Source organism: Cervus elaphus, chromosome 20, assembly GCF_910594005.1.
Source record: "Cervus elaphus chromosome 20, mCerEla1.1, whole genome shotgun sequence".
Classification (NCBI taxonomy): domain Eukaryota; kingdom Metazoa; phylum Chordata; class Mammalia; order Artiodactyla; family Cervidae; genus Cervus; species Cervus elaphus.
The window spans coordinates 80,649,361-80,664,740 of NC_057834.1; the positions used below are offsets into that span (position 1 = coordinate 80,649,361).

General features: G+C 43.3%; 1 long non-coding RNA gene across 10 annotated transcripts in view; it reads left to right on the plus strand.

The window, feature by feature from the left end:
• Window positions 1–189: 189 nt before the first annotated feature.
• The window catches only part of LOC122677811, a 118,571-nt gene continuing 103,380 nt past the window's right edge, over window positions 190–15,380 (plus strand). For 2 of the 10 annotated variants that reach the window (XR_006335921.1, XR_006335922.1), the window contains exon 1: window positions 789–2,589. This is a non-coding gene — a long non-coding RNA (uncharacterized LOC122677811). Of the gene's footprint in view, window positions 373–788; window positions 2,590–4,822; window positions 6,824–8,075; window positions 8,111–10,251; window positions 10,398–15,380 lie in introns of those variants that run through there. The other 8 variants (XR_006335926.1, XR_006335930.1, XR_006335924.1 and 5 more) reach the window with 8 other exon arrangements.

The following is a 15,380-nucleotide window of genomic DNA, read 5'->3' on the forward strand; positions in this document are numbered from 1 at the left end:
CTCTGTCTGTGCGTTCCAGAATTCTCAAACATCTCAGGAATGCTGGTTGGCGCGGGCTCCTGCCAAGCGCCTCCCCTGGCTCCGTTGCACTTTTTTTTTTTTTTTTGTCCTGGACCCGTCAAGAAAACAATCTTCCGTTTTTTCCACTTTAAATAACGACTTCTGTTGGGGAGGGCTCTTCTTGGCGTGATGATGGTGATGGTGGTGGAAGGGCTGAGGGGGGCGAGTTCAGAACTTTGCCTGGACTGGGAGGGTGGGAGGACCTGGAGGGAGGGACAAAAGTCGTTTTGTTTGGTGATGCCAAGTTGACCCCGCAGCCTTGGAAGCCCTCACCCGGGAAGGCAGCGAGCCGTTTGCCTGTTTACAGCGAAGGTGAGAATCAAGTTATCTATTGAGAAAGGCGAACGAGGAGGGGGAGTGTCTGGGAGCCAGGACTCTATTTGAGGATTTCATAGAGGCGTGCTCTGATCAAGTCCCAAAGCTTTGGCATGGTGTTTATTAGCCAAGTTAAATATATTGCAAACTAATACCCGCAGTGGCATTTATGAATGAGAAGGGGGGAAAAATCTACTTCCCCCATTGTCTGGCAGATTCCCAGACAGAGGCCTCCCCCCTTCCGCCCCTCCCCCCCCCCCCCTTTGGTACGTCGTACTTGTTTGTTTTTGGAGGTTCCCACTTAAGTTCCAACCCACTGCCTGGGTTGGAAGTCGGAGAGGAAACGAACGCAGGGAGTTCTCCGGCAGGCTGTCTTACACTTCCTCACGGATGCAGGAGACCGGGTAAGCCCTTCCAGTCTCCCTCCGCAGGCGGGAGGCGACGCTAACTAAGCAGCCAGCCAGAAGCGTAGAGGACTACCGTGAAGTGATTTGTATTGAGATCATTACCTGCATATACAGCAAAATCAAACCAGATTCCAGCACCATTGTGCCCAATGGATCTCTGGAGAAAACAGACTCCTTGACACGGAAAGTTTTGCAGGCGGTTTTAACCCCTTTCCTGGGACCACTTAGAAGCCTCCCATTTCAAGTGAATTGCAATGCTTTGCCCTCTAAGTACAGAGAAATTAGAGTCTTAGGATGTAATATTTTGTAGTAAAAAAAAAAAAAGTTGGCAATTTTAAGGTCTTTTGCTACCAGCAACACATTCAATAGAAGACCCCTTACAAAGCAAATTATTTGAACTTCAAAAACCATTAGTGTGCTTGACAAATGTTCCCTCAAAGTTTCAAAACTACAATTCTTGTGTAATTTTCATAAAAACATACACAGTAATTATGCCAGTTTCTCATGTATATGTGCTGTAGGAGAAATTTTTGTCCTTTGTAATGTTTAGGGCTGTTCAGTCTAAATGACTGAGCTGTCTGGCTTAAGGAGGCCTTCAGTGTAACTTTCCGTGAATGACTGATAAACACAATAAAGACCTACTGCAATGAAAACATTCTCCAATGCAGAGAACTGTGGCAGGAAAGAGTTAAGTTTCATTCATTCAAAAGTGCTCTTCCAGAAGTCTAAGAGGCTTTTACTAGAGGGAATGGGATCTTTAAGGTTTAGTTGGGAGGGGGTCTTACTTTTCAAGACAATAAACTGTCAGGTTTTCTGGGCCCTATCCAAGTCAACTCACCAGTTATTACTTAGAAAACGTTTTTGTTTTTTCCTGTAGTAGAGTTTCAGTATTGTTTCCTCCATAATGAAGTGACTAGGAGTAGATGCAGCACAGGGTGGGAGGAGGCGGTGGAGAGAGAATGGAGAGGAGCGTTCCTGGCTTCTGTTGCGGCGTCTTTTCTATTTGACTTCATGGTTGTAAGTATTTCCAGATGGTGAATCAGACACCAGACGTAACAATATTTCCATATTTGGGTATAGCAGTAGCCTGCGTTTTTAACATTTTTCTGCCTCTGTTATCCAACCACAAAGCATTCTTGACAGCTTCAAATGTTGTTAAATATAGACTTAACTTCTGTTCCCAGGGCAGGAAATTCTTTGGAATTCCTTGTTTTTCATGCAATCTGTCTATCATAATTTAAAAATGAAATTAGGACAGATGATCCAACTGGCTCATGTATACACCTTGTTCCTTTATGGAAGTTGTATAGGGGGTGGGGGCAAGGGAGAGCTCAGAAAGATGCAATGTGCAGCACAGCATTCCCAAACACACCATTCCAGAGATTCCATTAAAAATCAGATTAAAGTTTTCTAACAAGAGTGTGTGGGTTTGTTTCTGGACTTCATCTGGGGAATCTTGGAGGATGAGTTTGCCTCAGAGGAGAAGCTTACAGAACCTCACCGTCAGCTGCCCATTTAAAGCAGGGGGTGTGTTGTGGGAGTGGGTGGGAAGCCGGAGCAAGCAGGGCCAGGACTGGGGAGCCGGAGAGACAGGAGTAACCTATGTGCACAGCCTTTCCCTACACTATGTCCTGGTGTGACTGCTAGTAAACGACAGCATCAGACAAGAGGAATAGCAGCTCCTCAAGTCCTGTTCCAGGAAGGTCCAGAAACCCCAAACGTCCGGTTGCCTTCTCGCCTCCTCTGCTGAGAGCTGCAGAGCAGCTCACGTTGACAGATTGAAGGGTAACTGTGCAAACGTTTATGGGTGAGTGTCCTCCGGTCCTCCTTTGCATGGCTCTTTTGCTCTCTTTCCTCCCCCCCCTCCCTCTCCGGGAGCCCCAAGAGTGAATAACGGGCCGCCTTGTTTCCTTGGGCTGCAGGGCGCGGAGAAGGGGCTGCTTGTCTTCTCCGCTCCTGGCTTTGGACTGAGCGATGGGAACGTCTCTCGCCCGCGGATGCCAGGGAATTTTAGGTCACCAAAAGAAGGGTTCACTGTCTGGCGGCAACTGAGAATAATAATCACCCTAAATCTGGCGACTCCGGTTTCCTAGCCCTAGACCAGTGGTTCTCCAACTTTGGCCTGCATCAGACTCACCTGGAGGGCTGGTTAAACGACCGATCCAACTGGCCCCACCCCAGAATTTGTTATTAGTTCTAAGAAGTTTCTTAGTTTCTAATTAGTTCTAATTAGTTTCAAAGAAGTCTCGAGGTGATGTGACCCCGCTGGTTCGGGGAATCACACCCGGAGAACCACCGCCTTGGACGACAAAAGTGCCTGTAAGAGCTGTGTGTGTGCTTGCATCTGTCCTCACAGTTAGGTACTCGGTGGTCTCACAACTCCACTTTTAATAGCCACCTGAAGGAACAGAACAACTCAAGGTGACAGCGAAAGGCCGGCTTTACGGCTATTCGATCTCTCCCCACCGCCCACCCCACCCCGAGAGATCGCAGGGAGAGTCGGAGAGCAGGGGTGAGGGCAGGAACTGAGTGCCAATGGTGCTGGGAAGGCCTCGGCTGTCCCCCGCGCCTCTGCGGAGACAGCGGGCAGGGGCGGCGCGGCAAGAGTGGTATGGGGGCGGGAGAGATCCTGGGCCGAGCACCGGTAAGCGCCCGGCCGCCTGCCGCCCGCTGCCCCCTGCCGGCTGCCCGGCCCGCGCACCCGGAGTCACCGCGGTTGCCAGGACTAGAGGTTTCCGGCGGCGCGCGCCGCAGGACGTTTCCAGCCCCAGCCCATATTTGGTGAAAGTCTTTCAAGACTCCGTCATCCAGCTCTGGGGGGCGGAGGCGACGGCGGCGGTCTTAGGAGCTGGGCCCGGCAACCGCGCGGCCGCCGCGTTGCTGAAAAGTGCCCGCGTCCGGCCCTCGCGCCGCGGGGCGGCAGGCGTGCCGGGCGTGCGGGTGCGTGCGTGCCCCGGAGACCGCGGCCGCCGGACTCGGACCCGCACTCCTTGAGAGGCTTCGGCCCGCCCTGCGCTGCGTGGGAGGCTGGCGCGGAGGGCGCCGGCCCGATTGTGTCACTTTTCCCGTCCACCCCGCTGTTGACTCGTCCTCCCAACGGGGCAGAGTTGCCGCGCTGTGCCAGACTTGGAGGGTACGCCCCGGCGCGGGGGTGTGGGTGTGTGTCGGAACCAGGCGTTCTTGAGACATCAAGCCCACTCGAAAGTGGGGACCAGGAATTAATTTGGGGGAGTAGTCCCCGAGGGCCTTGATCCCGTTATCCCTAGAAGGGAGAGAGGCTGAAGCTCGCTCTCGGTTTCTCTTGGGTCTCCCACAACCCTTCCTTCCCTCCTCATCACTAAGTTCCGTGGAGGCAGAACCCCTGGATAGGAAGCCCTAGCTCTGCCGTCCACTAGCCTACAGTCATCAGTAAACTGGGAAAGGAGACAGCAGTGGTAAAACTGGAGCAGTCCCTTTCAGGGTCAAATTTCATGCCATCCTCTCCTGATAATGACAGAAGTCAATGCTTATATAGGGCTCACTTTGTGTCAGGCACGGTTTTGAATGCCTGCTATTTATTGACTTATTTGATTCTCTAATGCCCCATTGAGGGCATTGTTAACACCATTCTCTATCTAAATGAAAAAAAAAAAAAAAAAGGGAGGCACAGAGGGTAAATATTTAGTCAAAGAGCACTCAGTAGGTAGCAGAATTGAACCCAGGCTTCTTGGCCCTAGCTGACCTTGCACTTAACCAATGTGCCTACTCCCGATCACTTAGATGTTCAGACCTGTCCCTTCTTCTGAAGCTTACCCTTATTTAACTCTGTCACAACTTATGCAGGTGTTCCAGGATAAATGCATCAGACAGAAAAGTTGATGAGTTAACTGAAGCTGTACAAACCTCTAAGAATTGCCTTATATGCTGGCTCTCGGGCTTCCCTGGTGCCTCAGACTGTAAAAATTTGCCTGAAAATGTGGGAGACCTGGGTTCAATCCCTGGGTTGGGGAGATCCCCTGGAGGAGGGCATGGCAACCCACTCCAGTATTCTTGCCTAGAGAATCCCCATGGACAGAGGAGCCTGGCGGGCTACAGTCCATGGGGTTGCAAAGAGTCGGACACGACTGAGCAACTAGGCATAGCGTAGCACTGGCTCTTGGGGAGGAGAGGGAAAGGGCTGTTGCATTTCAACAGAAAAAGCCTTAATGCAAACAGATTTATATAGTGGACTTTTTGACACCTTGGCAGATGGCAGAGAAGGTATCTAGGCCTTGGGAATCCTTCTGATATCTTACAAGCCACATTGATCAGACAGTCCTACTTCTGGAGTAAGGGTTGGCCTGGTAAGAGCTACATTTGTCACTGAGATAGTTTTCACTGCTACTTATTTGATAGTTTATCAGTCTGAGTGTTTCTTATACACTCAATCTACTTTTAACTTTTTTTTTCCAATTATGTTATGAGCATAATCACCTATGTATCTGAGGACAAATTGCTTATCCTCTTCAAACCCCAGATTTATTCTGAGCTCATGATATGTCATGGCACCAAAAAGGGGACTTTAACATTGGCCTTCCCCTGAATGACTTTACAGTCTGACACTTTTGGGCCTGGGCAATGGATATAGAACTAATCTGAGTCTCTAATGATAAACAAGAGTCTGATACATGGAAAGATATTTGAGGGAATAGAGCTTTGATGACCCACTAGTAAGGCATGGCCATAGAATTCCTTTGGGGAACTGGCAAGAGACATCAACTGGATCTTCTGCCAGTGGCCTTGCCCATGTTATTGGGGCTCTGTCTACAGGTAGTGGTGAGCCTGGGAGGTTTTGCCTTGGTTTCCTCTCATCTATAAGATAATGGCATTGCCCCAGCTCAGGGAATATGCACTGAAGGGCTTAAGGGGATCAGCCAGGTAACAAAATGCCATTCCAAGGATTTTTGTCTGATGACACTAGCCTCAGCCTGGGGCAACAATGTGGATAGTGTAGACTCTATGAGGGGTGGAGTGGGGGCTGAGTGGTTGGTAGGTGAAAATGTAGATCCAGTGTTTGCTTGTTTTCTCAAATTTTAGAGGTACTAGTGATCTGAATTCTTACGCGAAGACTTTTAATTTTTAAAATATTGACAATTAATTAAAACGATGTTAAAATGCCATCTAAGTTAATCCTGGGAAAACCCAAGAAGACAATGTGTGGGAGCTGCCAATTGTGATCTCCAGACTAAATGTCTCTGAAAACCTGTCCTGTTCTGGCATTCTGTAACTCTCAGCCTCTCTTGACATGTTAAGGAATAGCACCATGGGCTCCATTGAACTGGCAGGTTGGCTAGGTTTTCATTTGTTTAAGAGTTAGGGCTGTCACTTGACTCAGTTGTAAGAGTTTATGCTTTATCAACAAAATTGGAATGTGTCTTTTTCTTATTTTCCACTTTCCATCTTCCCCAAACACTACTCTGTCTTCTTTCTTCTCCCCTTGAATTTATGTTGTAAGCAGCAGGCATTCTCTTGGCAGCATGGTAGGAAACACTTTTTTTTTTTTTTTTAGGGCATTTGTATCCAGTGGGAACTATATCTGTTTATTTCCTTCACCTGGCATCTGTCCACAGGAAGCCAGGCATTTCTAACCCCTTTACTTTACAGATCTTCTTGTTTTGTGATAACATAGAAACATTTCAAAGGAATGGACTGGAAGGTACCCCTCCCACTCCACCCTGCAATCTATCTTGTGACATGTTTGAGCAACACGAAATATATAATTATAAGTCACTATCAAATGGGTTGGTTCCAGATCAGAGATTAAGAATTAACCTTCACCTTCTGTGGGTTTTATTTCCCGAGATACTTGTCTCTTAAATGCCCACTTAACACCACACATACCACATTCAGAATTGAGAAAGGATTTGATCTGGGCACAGTATGTGAGCACACGGAGAGACTAAAGCCATTTATTAGTGCCAACTTTTGCAGGGCCAAGGATTAAGTGTGAAGGAGGATTCTGGCAGTTGGGCTGAACAAAGACATAAGACATGTTTAATACTCAGCAGGATGCTTGGCATATAGTAAGTACTTAATAAATTATAATTATTTCCACTGCAATCACCACCATTACCTTTACTTTCACTACAGTTAGCATAGGATGAATTAGACTTATTCTCTAGAGAATATTCTGTATTCTTTAGAGAAAAAAACTAGATGTACTCTAGTTTAAAAATCATTTGCTAAGTTATATCTAGATGATGTGATTTATAAACCCCACCCAAGTCAGGATCCTGGCTTGCACTGGGGCCCCGGCGATCATCTAACAAAGCACTTTAATGGCCTTGCCTCTCATGGAATTGCAACTTTGCCTACAAACAGTGTTGAGCCATGTGAGGTTTTTGCCTTGGTTTCCTCATCTATAAGATAATGAGGTTGCCCCAGCTCAGAAGTCATGCACTCAGTCAGGTACAAAACACCATACCTGAGAGTTAGTGACAGTTAAAACGTGGCCTCAGTGTTTGGGAGCCATGAGGATCACTGTACCTATGGTGCCTGGTTTTTGTCTACCAAAGACTAGGCAGTTAGTATATATATGAGATGTTAAGGGACAGCAGAGTGTCTGCACCCAAAGGCCATTCTTTCGATGGAATCTGCCTTAAAATCTAGGTACTTGCCCCCAACTTCTTGACTTCCTCCTAACAACTGATTGTGGACCTCACTTAAATATTTTTCTAAATGTGAGCTCATTTGTGTTTTCAGACCTGGTAGACCTCACTTTCTTCAAGAGAGTCTGGTAATGAATGAGTTAAATAATAAAAGAGGGTTCCCTCCTCAGGGACCCTTGCCTGAACTTGTTCCTATTTCCTCTGAAGAGAAAGAGATGTGTCAGAGCAGAGGAGGAACTCAGAGATTGAGAGATGCTTCTACCCTAGCTTAGTCATCACCATTGACTTTATCACCTGAGGCAGATGGTCCTGCTACCACCCACAGCCTGTGGTCACCCTCACATCTGAGCTGCTCAGTACAGAGCCCTCCAGGCACCCATCAAACACTCCTTGTGCACACCTTGGGCAAGGTGGCACTGAACCCTGGATGTGGGCATGGGCAAGTTGCCCAAGGTTATGGCAGAAAAAGAAAAAGCATACAGCAATTTAAGGCTAGTCCCAGGCATTTCTTTGACATCTTTTATCCTCTCTCCTTTGATTAAATATTAGCTTTCAAAAAACAAAACAAAGCTGTTTTTAAACAGTCTGTTTTATTTTTTTATACTTGTTTCTAACTTAAAAATTGATATATAATATTATATTAATTTTAGGTATACAACATAATGATTCAGTGTATATATATATTGGGAAATGATCACCAGAGTAAGTATAGTTCACATCCATCACTTCATGTAGTTTTTTTTGGGGGGTGAGTAGAAGTTTTAAGATCTACTCTTATTTACAATGCAGTATCAACTATGGTTGGAGCTTCCCAGGTGGTACTAGTGGTAAAAGAACCTGCCTGCCAATGCAGGAGACATAAGAGATGCGAGTTTGATTCCCGGGTCAGAAAGATCCCCTGGAGGAGGGCATGTCAACCCCCTCCAGTATTCTTGCCTGGAGAATCCATGGACAGAGGAGCTTGGTGGGCTATAGTCCATAGGGTCACAAAGAGTTGGACACAATGGAAGCAGCTTAGCACAGCATGAACTATAGTCACCATGCTGTACATTACATTCCCAGGATTTATTTATTTTATATTATTTTATAGCTGAAAGTTTGTACTTTTTGATCACCTGAACAGTCAGTTCTTAAACGGTGAAGACAACATGTCTTCAATGCTTGAATCTTCTGAGGCCCTAGGAAATGCTGCTGGGGGAATTATAAAATGTGAATATGTACCAAAAAAACACTGCCGATTCAGAAGATGAATGGCTCAGTTCAGCCCTATTAATATGATATGAATGACAGGCTTCATTCTAGGTGGCAAGGCAAAGAGAAACAACATCTAGATTTTGCTATGTTGGCTCTCATAGCCTAGAAAAGATCTAGAGGCATAAAGAGATAATATAATACAGCGATCTATGTTCTAGGTAAAAGGCAGCCAAATTGCTCTGGGAATAAAGACAAGAACATCTTAACTTTGAGTCCCACCCTTTAAAAATGTGAGGTCTTTTTCAGTTTGTATATTTTGGTGGATATGATGGTTCAGACTCAGTCACGTGTAGGCACTAACATGTATCTTCCCCTTGAAGCTGGCAATTGCAGAAAACATGGGCATCTTCATGAGACAATAGTAAAACACATACAAATGAGAAACTTAATATGAGCCTCTGAAAATGCATTGATAACAGACAGGACCAACTTTGTGGGTGCTGTTGGAAATTATCACCATGAATTCTTTTTTCTGAGAGGGAAGAGAACTGACATGAGCCAAAAACCTTAAAGGTTATCTCACCTTACGTTCAAGAAAATCCTCTAAGGTGAGCATGTGAACATCTTTCTAAACTTAGGAAGTTGGAGCTCAGTGAAGTTAAGCAACTCGCTCAAGATTAGGCAGTTAGTACGTGACCAAATACGGCGTCTAGCCCAGACCTAACTGCTCCCAAACCCGAAGTCTTTGCCCTTTCTACATTTTTGCTACATCGTCCTACCTTCCTGAGTTTCAGCTCCCTTTATGAGTGTTTGCTCTTGTTCTATTTTCTTTTATTGTTACCACCTTGCCTTTATAGCGCCAGCCCTTTCACCTTTTCTTAGCACTTTCAGATCCATTGATGCTGCAGTTTTTGAGCAACTCACTGGTGAGCCTGACTTCTCAAGAAGGTGCAAATTAAAGTGGATGAGATCATTATCCTCACCACTATAATCAGAGAACAAAAATGGTGATACTAAGCCTGCACTTGGATTTGCTTCCTTGCTAGGCACTATGTAGAATAATTTAGATATCCGTGATTTCTGTCTTCTAGGGGTAGATGACAGGTTCCCCAGGGTGTGGAGTTTAAGTGGAAATAATGAAGGAAGTATGATTCAGGGAGTTTGTGTTTCAAAGACAGAAGGAAGTGCCATGGCAGCCTGAGGCTGCACTGAAGTAATCCAGTGGCTCTATGAAGGCAAGGTGACAACAGTAAGAAAATATAAAAAAAAGAGCAAGCACTCATAAAGGGTGATGCCCTTCACTGACTCATGGACATGAGTTTGAGCAAACTCTGGGAGATGATGAAGGACAGGGAAGCCTGGTGTGCTGCAGTCCAAGGGGTTGCAAAGGGTTGGACAGAACTAAGCGACTGAACAACAACTTGTTAAGGGAGTGGAAGTCAGAGGACTATGTGAAAAGGGTATTGGACAAACGCACTGAAGTGTGTGTTGTGTGTACATGTGTGTATATGGGTGCTTGTGTGTTGGGGTGGAATGAGAAGAACATAGTGAATTATGACATTCCTGTGGATTCATTATCTTTTCTTGTTAACATAGCTCATCCTGATTCCAATCACGTTTCTCTTCTGTGGGTTTTCTGCACTTCCTAGGTCCTTGCTCTGCAGTTTCCAATAGAAAAGTCCTTGAGTCTCCATCCAGGAGGTGTGGCCAGAAAGGACTATTTTCATAGTTGGGCCATCCTGCAAGCACTGTTTTCAAGAGCCTGAAATTCAAAAAGCTGGAGCCAAGGAAGGAGGTAGGAGATGAGGGTGGGTGTGAGGTAAACTCAGGGAATAATTCTGAAGTGACATAAAGTAAGAATTGAGGCAATTTCCACTGGAAGTCACCTTTCCACTCACTAGGCATTAACCATCTGGAACCAAATGCAGCTAATTTAGCATCATGTTGGAAAGTTTATAACATGAACCACATTTTAGGGCCAGGACATCCAGAATTTAATCCTTTGTATTCAGTAAATGCCTCTCTTTTGGAATTCAGTCTGCTGTCAGTACATAGGAACTAAGAATAGTGCCAGGTGTGAGTCACCACTCTGCTTTCTTCCAGAACACCGTGGGAAAAGGATGGGCAGACTAGTTCAGATAAAACCCAGTCCCACCCAAATACTCACTGAAGGCTGGAAACAAATTCATTTTTAAAATGTTTCAAAAGTTGAATTGAACTCAGGAAAGAGATAGTAAGCCTGTGTTCTTTAGTTTCGACTTGGATCTGAAGCCTTGTTTTGTGTTCTAAATCTCAAGGCTATCACATTGGGTGCTTTCGACAACCCTTTAGGTTTCTAGAGGGTTCCCGCTTGACTTTTAAAGGACACTTATTAAATGATTGCAGCATGCTAGGGTTTAGGGATACAAAGGTGACTAAGATCTGGTCTCTGACTTTGAGGACGGCATGGTCTAGAGTGGTGAGAGCATAGGTAAATTATATGTAGTTGCTCTTTGCAACCCATGGAATGTAGCCTGCCGGGCTCCTCTATCCAAGGAATTCTCCAGGCAGGAATACTGGAGTGGACTGCCATTCTCTTCTGCAGGGGATCTTCCCAATCTAGGGATTGAACCTGGATCTCCTGAATTGCAGGCAGAGTCTTTACCGTCTGAGCTACCAGGAAAGCCCAGGTAAATAATGCCTGTGTGCAAATACTGTGTCCCCTCATAAGGGTGCATTGTGTACACACTGCCTCTGGATCCTTGTGTGTACGTGGGCTATGCTAGCGGTGAGGTCTTCTCATTGCCCTTGATGGTGTTGCTCTTGGAAATTGCAGTGCTTCTTCTGCAAAGCTTGAAAGAACAGGCTGAGTCTGTCTCTGCTTGTTTTTAAATGACTGCTTCAATGACATAATATCAGCGTAAACTCGGAGGGTCCTCTGATGATCTTGTTAGTAAGGGGCTGGGTAGTTTTGTTTTGAATGCTTTTCCACTTCCCTTTGGTAAGCAGTCTAGGCTTCCTGATGTCTATTTATGGCCTTTTAGGTGAAGTTACATTTTCTAGCATTGTGATAATAACTAAAGGATGTGTGAATTGTATTCTTGGCCTCACTAGAAATGGTGCATAGTGAATCCCAAGATTTCTGTTATATAGTTTTAAAAGTAAGCCTAGTTATTGAAGCCTTTTTCCTAGGCAGTAGACCACATTGGAAGTAGACAGGAAAGAAGAGCATAATCGGCAAGAGGGTGTGACCCAGCATCCCATTACATTTGGTAGGATTTTAAAGTTTTGTTTAATTTGATTCCCCCATTGTTTGTGGTATGCCATCTGACTTTATTTCTTTTGTTTACTTTGGGTTCAGTTTTCTTTTGTTTGTCAAGTTTCTTAATGTGGAACCTAAGGTCGCTGACTTAAGATCTTTTTTCTTTCTATTGTAACCATTTAGTGCTGTCGATTTCCCTATAGATGCTCCAGCTGCATCCCAGAAAATTTGATACATATGCTTTTATTTTCATTCATTTGAAAGATTTTTCTGATTTCCTTTTTAATTTCATTTTGACTCTTGGGTTAGTGTGTTATTTAGAATTTGAGTATTTGGATATTTTCCAGGCATCATTCTAGTTATTTATTTATTTCTAAATAAATAATAATAAATAATAAATATTCATTTCTAGTTTGATTTCATTGCGGTCTGAAAATAAACTATTTGATTTTTTAAAAATATCCTACACTTTACATTTTACCTTAGATACTTGTACACAGTTATAATAGCTCTTTTAATGTTATCATTTTCTAGTCTCATTAACCCTGTAATTTCTAAGTTTGTTTCTATTGATTACTTTTTCTCCTGATTCTGGAGCACATTTTCCTGCTATTTGGCATGTCTAGTAATTTTTTGCTTGGAAGCTGAGTGTTATAAATATTATGTTGTCGTATTTTCAAACAAATATTGTTTGTTTTCTTTCTTTAAATAGTGTGGTGTTTTGCTTTGGCAGGTCTTTAAGTTATATGCAGATTAGCTTGACCCATTCAAGGCCTTACACTTTCCTAGGGCCGGTCTAGAGAACCCTTCACTCAGATAGTTCAGGCCTACTACTAAGATGTGACTCTATTGGTGTCTATTGAATGACCTAGGATGTCCCTGAGGTCTCTCTACTAGTCAATGTCAAATGTCAGGAATGCAATTTAAAGAAGATGTACTAGCATAGCTTCACTGAGAAGGTGAATGTTTATCTTTTCTTTTGCCTTTCTTTACTGGAGCAGCTGGTATGAATTCTTTTAATAATATTGATCTATAATGTCAAACTGTTTTCTAGAAAGTCATAACATTTTCTTCTTCTACCAACAGTTTAGGAGAGTGCCTGCTTCACAATGTCCTTGCCGTTATTAAAGTTTATATTTAATATATAACCTCTTGGAAGGAATATCATGAAGCCATTAGAATCATGTTTTCTGAAAACTATTTAATAACTTGGGGGAACTCTCAAAACAGTGTTAATTTAACAAAAGCAGTACAAAGAACTCTATACACATCAAGATACCACTTTTATATAAAGATCATATGTGTATATATATATATTCATTCTTTGTTAATATCATTTATCTGCAGATAATGAGATTATGGGTAATTTTTATATTCTTAGTATAACTTTTATACTAAAAACTGCTTTATAATATGAGGTATCTGATAAATGAGTGTGTCATAAAGAAAGGGCTTTACTCAGAACATGGAAATACTTGAGGACAAGAAAATCTACAGATATAGAAATCATATACCCTCCACAAACTTTAAGTGGAGTCATGTTTTGCAATCTGTGTATTCATTAGGGGTCCTCTGAGAGTGGAGCTGTCTGGGCCACTGAAAAGAAAGTCCTGCAAGCACCTCCCACTAATTGGGAACTCACAAAAGTTGTATAACTAGTCAACCAATGACCATGGACGGGAAGCAACTTTCTGCCTTGAATTGTTGAATTCATTTTGACTCGTTTGGACCAAATGCATTGTCCTTGGTTTCCATTTTACACTTTAACATGGAATGTATTATTTAGTTTGCTAGGACTGTCATAACAAATGATCACAGATTAGAAGTCAAACAAAATTTATTTTAGTTAAGATTTATTTTCTTACAGTTATGGGAGCTAGAAGTTCAAGATCAGTGCATTTGCAGGTTTCTTCTAAGGCATCTTTCCTTGGCTTGCCAATAGTGATTCTTGTGTCTTCCTATGTACATGAATGTTTGTGTCCACTTCTTTTTATAAAGACACTAGACATATTGGATTACTCTGAATTGGGCTATACCATAATGACCTCATTTTAACTTAATAACCTCTTGAAAGACTCTAAATATAGTCACATTACGAGGTACTGGGGTTAGGACTTCAACATACGAATTTTGAGAGGATACAATTCAGGCCATAAGACTAAGTGTAGCTCTTTCTTCAAATCCCTCATGGATGTAGCAGAGGGAGGAAAACCCATTTCTTTACTCTGAAAGCATAAACTCTGGATCCCAAAGTGCTTGATGTTGAACTCTGGCTCTCTCACTTAAGAACTCTTTGACCTGAGGGACTTCCCTGATGGTCCAGCGGTTAGGACTCTTTGCTTCCAATACAGGGGGTGTGGGTTAGATTCCTGGTCAGGGAACTAAGATCTCATATGCCTGCCACATGGCATGACCTAAAAAAAAAAAGAAAGGAAAACAAAAACTATTTTAAAAAGTACATTTTTAGGAAAAGAAATTTAAAAAAAGAACTGTTGGGCCTGGGATGAGATACCTAGCCTCTCTATACTTCAGTATCCTTCTCTCTCAAATGGGAACAATATAAGCTTATATCTCATGGGTTTGTTGTAAGCATTCAGTAATTTAATTTATGAAGATCTTGTAGAATAGTGCTTGTCACATAGCAATATACTAGGTATTCAATAAAGTTTAGCTATTATCATTACATCAAATTATCTCATTCATGTACCTATCTATTTAACACTGTACTTGACGCAGAAGGTATGACGATGAACACAAAAGATGTCTCTGTCTTCACCAAGGAGGATTTTTGCTCCTGGATCTATGTGCCCTTCTTATTTTTGGCAAGGGAACTTTTGTTCTCCCTTTATAAATTCTGTGTAGAAATACTTTTTTAAGGGATACTGAGCAATCAGAGCATGCTTGATCTCTCTTCCCTTCCCTCATTGGCACTGATTCTTTAATATGATTTGTAGATTTAGGGCAAGAGAAAGTCTGAAAAAGAAGCCTGAAGTGATAAATCCTACTTCTTTTTTTTAATGGTTGCTTCTCCTTTCTCTACCCCAGAAACAACACACATATTTATACCTCTTTAGCTGTACTGGACACATTTTCAAATCCCCACGCCCAGATTGGGCACCTAGATAATGCTGTCTTGTGAGGTGGTGGTATCTGCTACATTAAGCAGCCTTTTTAGAATGCTTTGATGACTAAAAATATGGATGATGAATCTGTCCTTTGTGCACCAGCTCTCTCCCCCTCATGTGGGAACATGTCCTTTGGGTCCTTTTTCAAGCAAAGACTTGTGCTGATCTACCTCATACATTAATTCTAGCTGTAGTAATACTTTGGGAAAGGAATAGGATCCCAAAATAACCACCAGGAGAAGTGTGTCATGAAAGGTCATGGCAATGGGGCAGAAGATATTGGACAGAAGAGTTCTAAAAATAGGGAGCGAGAGATCAAAGACCCAGCAGTAATGAGGAACCTTTTTTGGCTTTGCCTCACAGAAGGAGGAGGCAACGTTTCCCAGCCTACTCCTGCATTCTGCTCGACCTG